This window comes from Perognathus longimembris, chromosome 9, assembly GCF_023159225.1.
Source record: "Perognathus longimembris pacificus isolate PPM17 chromosome 9, ASM2315922v1, whole genome shotgun sequence".
In the NCBI taxonomy this organism is placed as follows: domain Eukaryota; kingdom Metazoa; phylum Chordata; class Mammalia; order Rodentia; family Heteromyidae; genus Perognathus; species Perognathus longimembris.
The window spans coordinates 54,975,307-54,989,876 of record NC_063169.1 but is presented as its reverse complement, the minus strand read 5'-3'; the positions used below and the strand labels follow the sequence as shown (position 1 = coordinate 54,989,876).

Sequence of the window (14,570 nt, the reverse complement as noted above, 5' to 3'; positions counted from 1 at the left end):
AGATGGATGCTTTTATATGATCATTAGATATGAATTATTGTCTGAATTACTCTGTAAGTTTCTGTCTCTGGCTCTCTCTCTTTCTCTTTCTCTCTCTGTGGTACTAGAGTTTGAATTTAGGGCTTTGCACTTGTGAGGCAGGTATTCTACTACTTGAGCCATGTCCCCAGCCAATCTGTCTGTTTTTATGGGAAAGTCCTTATGTGAAGAATTACAAGATGCTAAGGGAAATGATACAGCAAGTGCTAATAAAGTAATTAGTAAATATACTTCTTTAATGTGGAAATATTTAGCCATCAGTCAAATGACTGAGAAAGGCACAAGTACACTAAGAAATGTTTTACAAAAACCCAAGTTTGAGTTAGTACCTAAAAGCAGATAGTAGCCATAATTTAATAAAGGTTTTAGCACTGACTCTGTACTGTCAGATTTATTTTTCTGCTTATTGATTGATGTTTTACTGATTGATTGTAGTGCTGGGCATCAAACAAGGCCTTGTGCAGTCTAGGTAGTACTCCACCATTGAACTGCATTCTCAGCTCTTGGTGTTTTAGAGACAGGGTTTCACTAGAGAGCCCAAGCTGATCTTGAACTCATGATCTTTCTGCCTCAGCTTCCTGAGTATCAAGATGATAGAAACTCACCACCATGCTTGGATTTATACCAGTAGGCTTAAAATGAACTGCTAAAGGCTTGTGGGGAACTTTGAGCTCTCTGTTTTGCATAGACAGGCAGTGCTTGATGAAGGGGTTGAATTAAGATGGTGGGCAGAAGGAAGAACTTGACAAGAACTCATTGAGAGACACCACTGTCCTCCACCTTCCCAACTCATCCACCCCCAGATTCCAGATGTCCACCCTAGCAGGTTGTACACCTGGGACAGGAGAAGGTCTTGCAGTTTCACCCACTCCTCCTATAGCCAGAGATCTTTTCAGCTTATTGTTGGATAGTCTCTAGAGACCTTGATAAAATTTGGTAGCTATACTCTTAGACTCAATGTCTTGCTTTGATTATTTTAAATATGACAAATGTTTTATACTAATTACAGTCAATATTATTTAATGACACAGGAGCGAAAAGAAAATCCTTAAAATCATATGTATAGAGTCCAACTTTTTATTACCTATTAATATCTTGGTTTTGTTGACTTAGTTTGTTACTAGTTATTTGAATCATGATTAAAGCCAGTGAAGATATAGACATGCACCTAGATTTGAAAATCTTTTTTGATTTGAAAGTCTTTTAGACTCAACAAGACTTCTTTCTTCCAATAAATGGTTACATTATCCATTAAAAATTTACTCAACATCGTACTGGATTTCCAGAATTCTACCCTTTAATCCCCATAATTGTTTGAACCCTTTATGAACTCCATTGGAGATAGCCATGATGCTACATAACCAAGATTTTATCTGCATAGTTAAGTGGAAAAGGAGAATTGAGAGCTGGGGATAGGCTCAATGAGAGGTTCAGTTTTTTTTTTTTTTTGAGCTTATGGACCGCAATTGCCAATAATGAATATATTAAAGGCTGATATAAGACATCATTTTCAAGTTCCATCCCCCAAAAGCCCAACTTAAGAGAGAGAGATAAACATGAGTTCTCACAGTATGTTTAACAGACAATTTAGTCACTGTATCTGTGTACACTCCTGCTTAAATTAGTTCACTGAGCATCTGTTGTTGGCATCTGAAATGTTCTGTAGTCACAGATCTTTCCTGAAGAAATACATTTTAGCAGGTCAGCTTGCTCTGGTGCTCTAGAATTAGAAGTGTGAGCACAGGAAAGAGTGTTGAGTTTGGCCTATGTTCATTTAAAGTCAGAGGTTTTATGTTTATTGTATCTGAAAGTATAGGAGTTGAGGATTTATATTGTGGGAAAAGGACAACTTACACCAAATGGTAAAACACAGTTGGGTGTACACATGCCAGCCTGTTCAACATTAAAGAATATGATATTTTTCTGTATGGACCAGGTTTCTAGGTAGTTTCATCCAGGCTTCTCTGACAGTTCCCGATACCAGACTTGATCTGAAATGGACTTTCTCTACCTTTCACCGCCATGAAACATTCTTGAGCTCTTTAAAGAAGCACATTTGTCTGGGTAGAGGCTGTGGGCTTCTCTCTGGAATCCCTGAGGAGCTTCAGCTGTCACATCTCCCTTGAGTGCCTGAGTCCCTGAGACATCAAGATAGCCTTTGCATCTTGGGCTACAGCTTGTCTTCCTGGAGGTCCTGTGGCCAGTGGCTTTACAGGTGTGCATTGTCAGTGTTGAGTCACCTTGCTCTCCTGAATGATGTAGCTGCCCATTAACTCACACTGACTCAAGATGAACATCTGCCCACCTGCGTTACCACATTGTACTCTTCATGTTGTTCCCCTCTATTTTTAAAATGTAAAGTGTAACATAGACCAGTATATAAAACATCTACAGCTTAACAAACAACTCCATCTACTTAATCATTACCTAGGTCAAAAGATACAATTTGAGCTGAAACCCAGAAGTTTCCTATTCTTGTTTTCTAAGAGGAAAGGTCCTGAAGTTAATGAAAACTTTGGCTTACTACATTTTAGGCCTGAGTTTGTTGCTTTAACAGTTTGAACTTGTGTTTTTCATCTGTAAAGATCATTGTACCTGTTTTCATGGAAATAAAATGAACTTCATTTCAAGTATCTCAAAGGACCTGCCCCTCAATCTGGAAACTGTGTATTTATTGAAGAAAGGTTCTATTTTAGTTAAAAGTGTGATGAAACACATGCCTTAACTATGTGGTTCTCAGCTCTCTTTCCCCACTGGATGTCAGAACTTAGTTGGTGTTTTCCAGGCATGCTCTAGTCCCATCATGTGCTTGGGGGAGCAGGGAGAAAGGATTGGAGTAAGAAGCAATGCCAGATGATAGTAACAGCCTTTTTACCCTCTCACCAGCAGCCTTGGAAAGCACCTAGAATTAGCAGACTGGATGGATCCTGCCAGTCCTCTGGTCATCCCCCCCCCCCCCCCACCCCGTGCCTCTGACCAGCTGAAGATTCTTGATGAGCTGATGAGCATGGCCATGTTGGCCTATTCTGATCTCACACCCCAGGGCCATGGAAGACACTTGTTCCTTTGATGCCTCTTCAGCCTCCCCCTACTTCCACAGGGCCAGGGCTCACCCTGTGAATGTAATGGTCCAAGCCAAATTTGGTTTCTTTAGCTAGTTAATTGAGGAAATTGAGATTAAGCCATTGTTGCCTAAAGGCCATAGCTTCACACTTGCTCTAGAAATTCTCTTCACTCATCCCCATTGCATTAGCATTCAAATTAGTGTAAGAGAAATAAGGAACCATTATTTTGTGGCATGTGTGATTGTGTCATCTTAATGACATTTGCTGCTTAGTTTTAGGGCTCTAATAGGCCATTAGTACCCCAATGGCCTTTAAGAAAATAAAAGAGGCACAAGTTATAAGGGAAGAAAATAAAGGTCTGGACATAATATACTAATGATTTTGCATTTTCAACACATTTCACACCTAGCCTAATTTGGTGCTTTCTGAAGGATACTTTAGTGAAACATACTGGTATAAAGGAGAAAAAGCATATTGTTAGCTAGAGAAAAATAATAAGTTTTTAAATAAGCATGTATAAATGTTTTAAATCGTTCTCTTGTTTAAACAAAAATAAACTCAGAATTGGGGTAATTGGGAGGTAGAAAGCATTGAAGAGAGGTAGGAAATAAAATTGTCTTCTCATTTTCCTAAACCACAGCAGTGTGAATGAACACCTTTGATTGTCATTACTTCTTGGAAAAAACATATCGGAGGCCCAGTTCTGCTTCCAGTGTTGTCCTACACAGCTATAGGACATCAGGAGTCACATCTCATCTTTGTGCTTTGCTTTTTTTTTTGCCAGTCCTGGGTCTTGGACTCAGGGCCTGTGCACTGTCCCTGGCTCCTTTGTGATCCAGGCTAGCACTCTGCCACTTGAGCTACAGTGCCACTTCTGGCCATTTCTATATATGTGGTGCTGAGGAATCGAACCCAGGGCAAGCACTCTTGCACTAGGCCATATTCCCAGCCCCTGTACTTGGCTTTCTTCTCTGGAAAACAATTTATAATCTCGTCATGCTCTTCTAAGCTATACAATTCAGATTGGCCTTTCAATACTTAACTGCTTAAGGGTCATATGTGTGAAGTTTGACACAAAGATAATATTGACTGGTGAACATAAGTCCCAAAAAACTAGGTTGTCTGAAACCATGTTTGTGTTGAAATCACCAGTTTCTAAGCATGCATTGCAAGTGAGTCATTGGACTGGATATTGAAGTCAAAGATGAGTAGCTTTGGGGCTTTCTTACAGCAGCATTAAGCAAGCCAGAGAGATAAGATAATACATCTGAATAACTCTGCTGCTAAGTTGATGAAGCTGATGTTATTGAGCCTCATCCCACCCCTGGGTGTTGTCTTCAAGACATAAACCTAATCATGTCTGTTCTTAGTTAAAAATTCTCAACTTCTCTTAAGCAACAGGAGAGTTCTTTGGTGGCCAAGAACCCTCACAAATGTATCCCTGCTTGCCTAGCCTCATCAGCCAGATTTCCAGGTCTCTCCTACAAATCTCTAGCCCTATCTCAAGTTCTCCCCTTGTGCCTTCACATGGAGGGGAAGAAATACTCCAACTAGCAAGTTCCCTTACCTTGTTGGTGTCTTCTCTCTGCTGCCAAGTTTTCCCCACCTGTGCCTTCTCCCTCACGCCTGGACAATTGCTACTCTTCCATTGAGAATTGTTCTGTGGGTCCCCATAAGGCTCTTCTGCATGCCACAGGGCAGTTGGACCTCCCTTCTCTTTGTTATACATTCCCACAGACTATGCCTCCTCCATGAAAACAGCTTATGACCTGCTGTATAGCTCTGTTGCCATTATTTTCCTCCCCACCTGACAGCAATATCCTTGGAAGCCAGCACCCGGTCTTATGTGTCTCCAGCACACAGTCCCATGCAGGGACTATATATACTATTGTTTCTATGGAGGCCTTAAAAACATTGGAGAGGTCATCTGGAACTCAGGACAGGGCACAACTGGTGAGACTGTGGGAGTTGCCAGAGTGGAGATGGAGAGGGCAGAGGGCAAGAGATTGTGAGGGTTGTACCACCAAACTTTGTTTTAGGCCCTCTGAGAAAAAGTATGAAAAAGAGAAGTTGGGGAAAGAGAATGCCAGTGGGAGATCACACAGTCATCTGCACATTATTTGTGGATGGGAAGGGAGAGTCGAATGGAACTGATCAGTAGGTGGCTATTGATGACCAGTGATCAGGAAGTTGCAGGGCAGTAAACCTAGGGCCTAGGAGGAGGACCAGAGGTTGTGACCCTTGACTTAGGGAGCTGAAGGAGCATGTTTTGAAATGGAGCCAAGTCATGTTGTGGTTGTTCACTAGGTGCTATTAGAGGTTGGTGGAAATGGGACTCCACTGTCTTGTTAGTTGTCTGATGAAAAGGATGACTTCATTTGCTGCTCTGCTCAGTGCTCGTAAATCTAATTAGGCTGACTTTTCAAAGGCAAATGATAATGTAATTGAAGGCTTATTTTTTTGAGTGTGTTTGGTATTCATTAGAGTTGGAATTTTTGTCCTTAGGAAAGTTGCTCAACCTGATGAAACAAGGTATTAAATCCCCTATTGACAAAAGAGAGCAGAGACAAAAATGTGAGGCTCACAGAATGGAAATTATAAACAAAGGGGGCTATTTAACATCTCCTGGTTTATGCAAGCTACTACAAATATGGTCATCTGGAAAGAACTGCTTCCTATGGGTTGTTAACAAGGGAAAGGGAAGTCAAATAGAGAAGGAAAGGGGAAATGAAGAAGAACCATTGCTTTTTCAGATGGGTAAAGAGGCTTTCTGCCTTTTTTTTTTTTTTAAATGATAGCAACACACAAAAGATAGACTGGCAAAGACAGTCATTCAGATGATCCAGGTCTTAACAAAGCACTATGGATTGTTTAAACAAAAGCTTTTTGTGTTGTTTTTGTGTCCATAGCCAGCCTGCTGTCTCAGCAATTCTATTTTCACTCCTGATAAAGTAACTTGAGTGGCCTCTTCATTTCACTGGGTGCAGCATAAAAATGCCACATTGAAGGTCCTGTGGATAAGAATTGTTATCATTCCCCGCACAGCTAAAGTCTCTGGTGCTGGCAGAGAATCTCTTCAGGCTATTTGATACTGAGTAACCTTGGTGATGCTCCTCACTGCCAGCCATAGAGCTTTGTAATTGTAACATGAAATGAGATCCCCTCCAACTCGGCTATGCTCTCGTGGTGCTCAGCTAGAACTTGAACTCCTAACACACATTAATCACGGGGCACCAAAAGCCTTACACCTTAATTTAAATCAGATTTAGTGCTGCAAGTCTTCTTAAATTAATTTAGGTATGTGAAGAGGGGAAATATTTTAAAGTTTGTGTTTAGTAATGGCAAATGGCATTTTGATAGTGATTCTGTGGTATGCAGTGAAAAACAAAGCTGACCCTTTATGCAATAAATTAAGTATTGGTATTATACTCCTAAGGTATTTTTTTTGTGTGTGTGTGTGCCAGTATGATAGGAATTAACCAGGAACAGAGCTATTGAAGTAGCTTTTATAAAAATTTCATTTTATTGTTAAGGTGATGTACAGAGCAGTTACAGTTACATACATAAGATAGTGAGTACATTTCTTGTCATACTTGTTACCCCCTCCCTCATTTTTTCTTCCACCTTTCCTCCTCCCAACATTCCCCCCCCCCAAGTAGGTTTTTTTTTTTTTTTTTTTTGGCCAGTCCTGGGCCTTGGACTCAGGGCCTGAGCACTGTCCCTGGCTTCTTCCCGCTCAAGGCTAGCACTCTGCCACTTGAGCCACAGCGCCGCTTCTGGCCGTTTTCTGTATATGTGGTGCTGGGGAATCGAACCTAGGGCCTCGTGTATCCGAGGCAGGCACTCTTGCCACTAGGCTATGTCCCCAGCCCCCCAGTAGCTTTTTTAAAAAATCCTTTTATATAACTGAGATTGTTTAATGTGAGTAAAAGATTGGTTCAATGACAGCTTTTCAGTATATGTTACTGCATTAGCACACTTGTTTCCATTTTCATGGTTGTATTAATTACCACAATTAGTAGCTTATTCCTCTCTATGACCCTCCGCCTCCCAGCCCTAACCTCTCTTCATTTCTCAATTGGGAAAGTGAAGTAGTTGGCAAAGAAACTCATCCACCACCTCCTCTCTCACCACCCTGTTCCCCAGAACTCATCCCAATACTTGCTTCTGAAAATGCATCCTTTCTATGACATTGATTCTGCCTGTTCAGATAGCTTTTGAGAGAAAGTTGACTGTGATGCAGTTAATTAGCCTTCTAATTCTGAACCTGGTTAACTTGTTAGTTTTCTTTTGCTATGAAAAAATATCTGAAACACACAAAGGGAGGAAAGATTTCTCTTGGCTCACTGTTTCAGAATCTCAATCCATGTCTGGCTGGCTCCATTGTTTCTGGCCTGTGGTGAGGTAGTACATTATGGTAGAAGAACATGGCAGAGCATAGCTGTTAGTCTCATGGTAAGAAGCAGAAGAATAGTCTCAAAGGCACACCCCTAGTGACCTAGTTCCTCCAATCAGATCTCATCTTCCACAGTTTTTTCCACTTCGTAGTGGCTCCTGCAGTTATTAATCCATCAATGAATTGCTCTGTTGGTTAGGTCAGAATCCTCATAGTTCACTCACTTCCCCCAAAGTGCTACCATTGAACGTTACATTAAACACATTGTGTTTGTATCCAAACTATAAGTCAGCTTCCTGAAATTTTACCTAGACAAAATTTGCTGTGGTAGACAGCCCTGATTGAGCGCTAAATATGATCTTCACTTTTTCTTCTTGTCTACCTACTCTTCTTCCTCTTTATTTCCTAACTACATGAATTGCGTATGGGGAGATCTAGATCATGGGAGGGCATTACATTCTATATTGATGCTTGGCTCAGTCCCACCCCGAGTGTACTTAAACACTAATATTATAGACTACCAGACAGATGGGCATGTCATACGGCCTTAGTAAATTTAGGTGGAAAATGTGGCCAAGGATAAATGGGATGAGTGAATGATGGGGTCAACACTTCTGTCATCAATCACAGTACTCTTTTAAATACACTGTTGAAAGAATACAGGTAACCATTTATTCATTTAGTGAACTCACCGAGAACCACCCAGCCATTCACATTGAGTCAAGGTCATTTAGAGCTTTAAAACCAGTAGGAGGACTTTGGCTTTTATTTTCAGGACATAGAAAGCCATTTGGAAAGATTGGAACTCAAGTTGTATAAACTGACTCATCATCATTAAGTGGATCAATCTGGCCCAGTGTTAACAGTTCCAAGATGCGTTCCCATCTACTCAGGAGTTGGAGATAGGTGGCTTAAGGTTCAAGTCCTGGCCAGGGTAAAAGCTTGACCCTGTATCTGAAAAACAAACGAAAGAAAGTAGCTGAGAATGTAGCTCAAGTGGTAGAGTGTTTATATAGATAGTTTAGGCCTTGAGTTCAGTTCCTAGAATGTCCCCTTCCCTCCCCACCCCCCCCCCCACCAAAAAAAAAAACAACAACACCAAGAGAAATCAGAGACTAGGCAGAGGTCATTGGGTGAAAGATGATAGTGGACTGAACAAGAAGCTTTTTGTGCAATTGGAGCTGATGCGAGTTGTTAAAGGTAAGAGCCCTCCAAACATTTAAGGAAATTTAGATATGTGGAGCACTTCTGAAAATAGTAAAATTAAAGTTTTTTCCTAAAAGGAAAAAATAGGAACGGAAAGTAGATGCCAGATAATAGCAATCAGCCCTCTTCCATTGATCTAGATCAGTTCAGATAAATTATTATTTGTCCTATCTTTCTGTTTAGGTGTGGGCTTGGCAAACAGAGGCCATTAGAGACATAATAAAAGTAATAAGCCAGCTCATGTTCCCCTTTGGACCTGTTATCACTCTTTATGTTGAATATGTAAGAAATTTCTTTCACCTTCTTTCCATCCTCCAGATGGAAAAGACTTCTCTCCCACCTCTACCCAAATGGTACCTTGTTGACCACTATGATACAAGTGAAGAACCAGGCTTATGGGCACATTAACTGTGAGGTAGATGTGAGCTTAGTACTTAGTGTATAATGGCATGCTTTTATGTCACTGTAAGCACCATTGTGTAATTTTGTACTCTAAAAGTGGGGAAGGGAAGAAGAGTCAATAAGTTCTCTATGAAGATCTTAAAATTGTCATTATCTAGGAAAACAATTTTTCAATTTCAAACAACTGAATAACTTGTAAACTGTTTGTGTATCTATAATCTCCTAATTATATGAGTGTTTGTTGATTTTTGGAGACACTTTAAATGAACTGAACTTAAACTTCTTTGAAGAGTTTATGGAATATTCAAATGTGTTTTTGAAAAATTCATTGTATGTAAGTGACAAGGTCAAATCTTAACTACAGTAAGAAATCTCTTATCCAGTGTTGCCAGACTTAATACATTAATGAAGTAAAAGGTAAGTCCCTTCTATTTTTAAATGTAGTTTGGTTTAATTTTCCTTAAGAAAACAGTAAATTTTTATTAAGAAAATAATTATATCAGGCTGGGAATATGGCCTAGTGGTAGTTCGATTCCTTAGCACCACATATACAGAGAAAGCTGAAAGTGGCACTGTGGCTCAGTGTAGAGTGTTAGTTTTGAGCAAAAAGAAGCTAAGGACAATGCTCAGGCCCTGAGATCAAGCCCCAGGACTGGCAAAAAAGAAAGAAAATAAGTATGCTTTATATAGTTTATATTTTTAGACACTGGTTATAGGGTACCGTTGTTGAAGGAATCACATCATGATCATCCATTATTTTTATAATTAACTGTGGAACAGGAGTTTTCCCAATGTTTACTGACCTTCAATTATAGTAGGATTGGGAAAGATTTACTACTGTTAAAAATAAACCACAGTCAGATTTTAAAATATGGCATTCCTGGAACACTGCTGTTGGGAAAAGCAACATTGCACTTTGACGTGACTTTATGGTAACATGTTGTATGCTATTTTGCATAATTAATGTGAGTTTAAGAAATGACTTTCAGAACAAAGAATCAAATGGCTTTTTTTCCTACCTTAAAATGGTAGGTTTGATGATAATAATTTCATTACCCCTGAGAATTTTTTATGCTGAGGAGTGAACCTAGGACCTAAGTATACACTCTTGTCAATGAGCAATATCCCCAGCCCTCCAGTTTCTTTAATAAAATTTAAAGTTATGTATTATATACATCTTTTGCTATCACAGAAAATGTAGATGTAGGAAAATATTATAATAAACCTAGCATAAAATCTTTCTAGAACAGAATATCAGAACACTAAAACATCAAAGTGGACTTATTGGTTGACTAGGTGAAGACCAGTGTTGTTTCCTACATGGTCAGATGTGGTTGTCTTTGTCTGGTTTGTGCTGACATAATAGAATGCGGCAGTTTGGGTAATTTATAATGGACAGAAATCTGTTAGCTCTTGATACTGGAGACTAGGAAGTCCAAGATCAAGGGACCAGCATCTGACAAAGGCCTTTTTGCTGCGTCATAATGTGATAGAAGGGCAGAGAGAGGGCACTGCCATAATGTGCCTGCTCCTGCGATAATGGGCCAGTCTGATAGTGAGGGGTGAAACCCCATGATGTCAACATTTTTTTTTTTTTTTGCCAGTCCTGGAGCTTGAACTCAGGGCATGAGCACTCTCAATGGCTTCCTTTTGCTCAAGGCTAACACTCTACCACCTGAGCCACAGCACCAACTTCCGGCTTTTTCGGTATATGTGGTACGGAGGAATTGAACCCAGGGCTTCATGCATGCTAGGCAAGCACTCTACCACTAAGCCACACTCCCAGCCCCTGTCAACATTTCTTAAAAATCCCATCTGCCATTACTGTCACAATGGCAGTGAAATTAGCAGAGTTTTGGAGGAGATACGATCAAACAATAGCAACTTTATAGAGAGGAATGTCCATCATAAGCTATGTAATTATCTTCATGCTGTTAATTCTCAGAAGAACTAGAGGCCAGAGCCTCTGGATTCTAATGTTGGTTCTACTACTTATGGCAATTAATCAGCTCCCCCCTCCCTCCCTCCCTCCCTCCTTCCCTCCCTCTGCCCTCCTCTCCTCCCTTCTTCCCTTTCTTTCCTTTCTGCTTGAACTCAAGGCCTCATGCCCTCATATTTGCAAGGCTGATGCAGTATTACTGAGAGTGAGGTGGAATATACATCCACCTGGTTTTTAGGGGAGCAGAGTCCCTGCCAGCTCTGACTAGATGAGTAAATGTGAAAGGATTTATTTTCTGCTACTGAGATTTCAGAATGACTTGTGATCACTGTATGTTCTAGCTCATTGTGACATTTAGTAAATTTAGGGACAATCCCATAAAAAGGAAATTTAGTGAGGATTTCCTATGGAGAAAATTATTTTGGAAATTACTCTGGGAAGCTTCTTGTAGGAGATTCTTTTAGTATTTCTAAATTAGATTCATGAGGTGGTTAGATGACCATCTTGTTCTACAATCTTGGGTTTTTTTTCTTTCTATATTTAAAACTTTGGTTTACCAAGAAATGTTTGCCTGTATTTATTGGAACCCCACTGCCCTAAAGGAAGGAGAGGAAAATTTGTGGTTAGGAAACCAGACGCCACAACAGACAGCGATATCTTTCTCCAGGTAGTACTGTAAGAACAATGATACAGTTTTACTCAAAATTTCTATTGTGAGAAGAGTATATGTTAAACACACATCTTCTATTACACTTAGGATCTTATTTCTAGCCTAAAGTTATTGGCATAACCTGACTTTAAATTGGGCTTTTCTTTATTAGTTCCTGTGCAGTATTTGAAGAGTCTTTGTTTATTCATGCTGGCCTGTTCCCACTAATGTCTCGTTCTACAGACAATAAGCTGGTTTTCAATGAATAAAGGCACGGTTTTAGAAACTGAGATCTGTTGCAACTCGACAAGGGAATTTTCCTAGATTTCCCCTAGATTTTGAATAAGTGACAATGGAATATGATGAGTTTACTAGGTTTTAGAAATTTGAAAGGAGTGAAAAAGTTGGCCATCTGCCATAAATTGATACTACATCATTTAATCTTATTCCAGCACTGTATTTTGTATTTGTTATACTACTCTGTTACACCAAACTTTAGACATTTTCATGTAAGATTTAACCCGTGGTAATTCATTTGGACTGTTTTTGGTATTCTTGGTTCTTTCTGTCAAGAATATGAGAACTACTGTCATCCTTGGAAATGGTGCTGAAGACAGCAGTCTATTTCCTGGGAGAAGAAATCTCTGTTTCAAACACAATCTTACATGTTACTTAATTCATACAACAAAAATTTAAAAATAGTGTTTGAAGAATATTAAGTTTTATAATTTCAGATTTTTCATATACCTAATTCATGAGGCAAAAAATATGATTTTGAATAATGAGAGGACTTAGTTTAAGCTGGCACTGGTGGCTCATGCCTCCAATCTGAGCTACTAGAAGAGATCTGCTAAACCAGCCTGGACAGGAAAGTCCATGAGACTCTTATCACCAGTTAGCCAGCAAAAAGCTACAAGTGGAGCCATGGCTTAATTGGTAGAATACCAGCCTTTAGTAAAAAAGTCAAGGAGAGTGAGTGAGAGACCCTGTGTTCCAACACAGACACACACACACACACACACACACACACACACACACACACACAATGACTTAGTGGAAAAAAAAGGCTTGGCTTTTGTCTCTATTTTGCTTTATTTGTCAGATATTTGAAAACCCTGTGTTGTACATGAGCAAGTAGCTTTTGTTGGTTTGTTTGAGGTTTGCCCATCTTTCAGATATTTCATTTTTGTAGACTTAGTGGAACTAGCACACTTCTAGGACTACAGGAAAGTTAATGACTTGATCTCCATTGTGTTAAAATGTGATGTGATCTGGGCGCCAGGAGCTGGGCACCTGTAATCCCAGCTACTCAGGAGGCTGAGATCTGAGGTTCTCAGTTCAAAGCAACCTGGGCAGGAAAGTTCGTGAGACTCTTATCTCTGATTAACCACCAGAAAACTGGACGTGGGCTGTGGCTCAAGTGGTTGAGCCCCAGCCTTGAGCTGAAGAGCTCAGGAACAGTGTGCATGCCCAGAGTTCAAGCCCCACACTGACCCCCTCTCCCCCCAAAAAAGAAGTGATGTGATATGTAAAGCTGTGAAGTGTGTGTGTGTGTGTATGTGTGTGTACACGTACATGTGCATGCATGTGTGTGTGTTAGTCCTGGGGCTTGAACTCACAGCCTGGGTGCTGTCCCTGGCCTTTTGTGCTCAAGTATAGCACTCTACCACTTGAGCCACAGTTCTACTTCCAGGATTTGTTGGGTTTTTTGGGGGATTGATTGGAGACGAGATGCTCATGGACTTTCCTGTCCAGGTTGGCTTTGAACTGTGATCTTTGGATTTCTTGGTTAGCTAGGATTATAGGCGTGAGGTACCAGTACCTAGCTGCCAGAAATTCTTTATAATTTTTATTTTTAACTAATATTACAAGTTATTGCCAGCCCAGATCACCAGTTCTTAGCCTCTAAGTAGCAGAAGTAATTTTTTTTTTTTTGGCACATACATTTTCTTAGTTAATGTGACACTTTGATAAACCATCATGACTGTTTTCATTGGAATTTAAAAAGTGTGATTTTTAACTCTGAATTACAAAATTTTTCTCTCCACTTCCACTGTGAGATAGCAAAAGGGAAAGGGAAGTTTTTTCCTTGCGTTTTAAAAATGGGTTTGGTATTTTTATCTCTCCACTGAAGTGCCTGCTTGTCTCCTTTAAGGCAGGCTCATAGGTTCTGGCTTAGGCAGGAGCTCTGAAGTTCAGTGCTGTCAGGAACATGGTTTTGTACACCTAGGAAAGAGACTACTTCTAAAAAAACAAGCGCATTTTGTGTGACTTTAGAAAGCTAGATCAAATCCTTTTGTCAAGCAAGTGCCTTCATTGTGGCTGAGAAATAAATAAGCAAGCTCCTGGTGCTGTTGGAATTTTTCTAACCTCGCCTTGATTGTCCTCAGTGCGGTTTGTTCCTTGACCATGTGGCCTCTCGCGCAGCCCCCTGCTGTGTCCCCATTACCTTCCACTTGGTGCCACACGTCCCCTGTGGACAGGCATCTCCTCTGAGGCTGGCACTGGCTTCACATGAAATTCCACACCGCATTTATAGGCTGTTTGGTAACTAAATTAAATTGAGGGCTTGGCATGCAGCCCAGAGAAACGGCAGCACCTGGTCAGTGTCTCCAACACCACACACACACACACACACACACACACACGTTATCTGTGATCTCTCACAAGATCTTCCAGTTGCATGAGTGTGGGAGACAGCATCACATGGCAATTGTTTGTGTGTTTGTTGTTTTATTTTAAATGTGAAATAACAATCCGCTGTTCCAAGTCAAAAATTATAGTGCGGCAGTACTTTAGGCACTGTGTTAAAATCTTCAGTCTGCTACTTCTTTTGCATAACATTACAGTACAAACAGTTTAATTACCCTAACT

The 14,570-nt window shown here is 40.2% G+C and overlaps 1 protein-coding gene and 1 long non-coding RNA gene across 10 annotated transcripts in view; one reads left to right on the top strand and one right to left on the bottom strand.

Annotated features, from left to right (window-relative positions):
* Window positions 1-14,570, top strand: part of Nhsl1 (NHS like 1) — a 201,651-nt gene that overhangs the window by 154,411 nt on the left and 32,670 nt on the right. The gene's annotated exons all lie outside the window — the stretch shown is intronic.
* Window positions 8,143-14,570, bottom strand: part of LOC125357340 — a 32,768-nt gene continuing 26,340 nt past the window's right edge. For both annotated transcript variants that reach the window (XR_007212128.1, XR_007212129.1), the window contains exon 3: window positions 8,143-8,454. This is a non-coding gene — a long non-coding RNA (uncharacterized LOC125357340). The remainder of the gene's footprint in view (window positions 8,455-14,570) is intronic.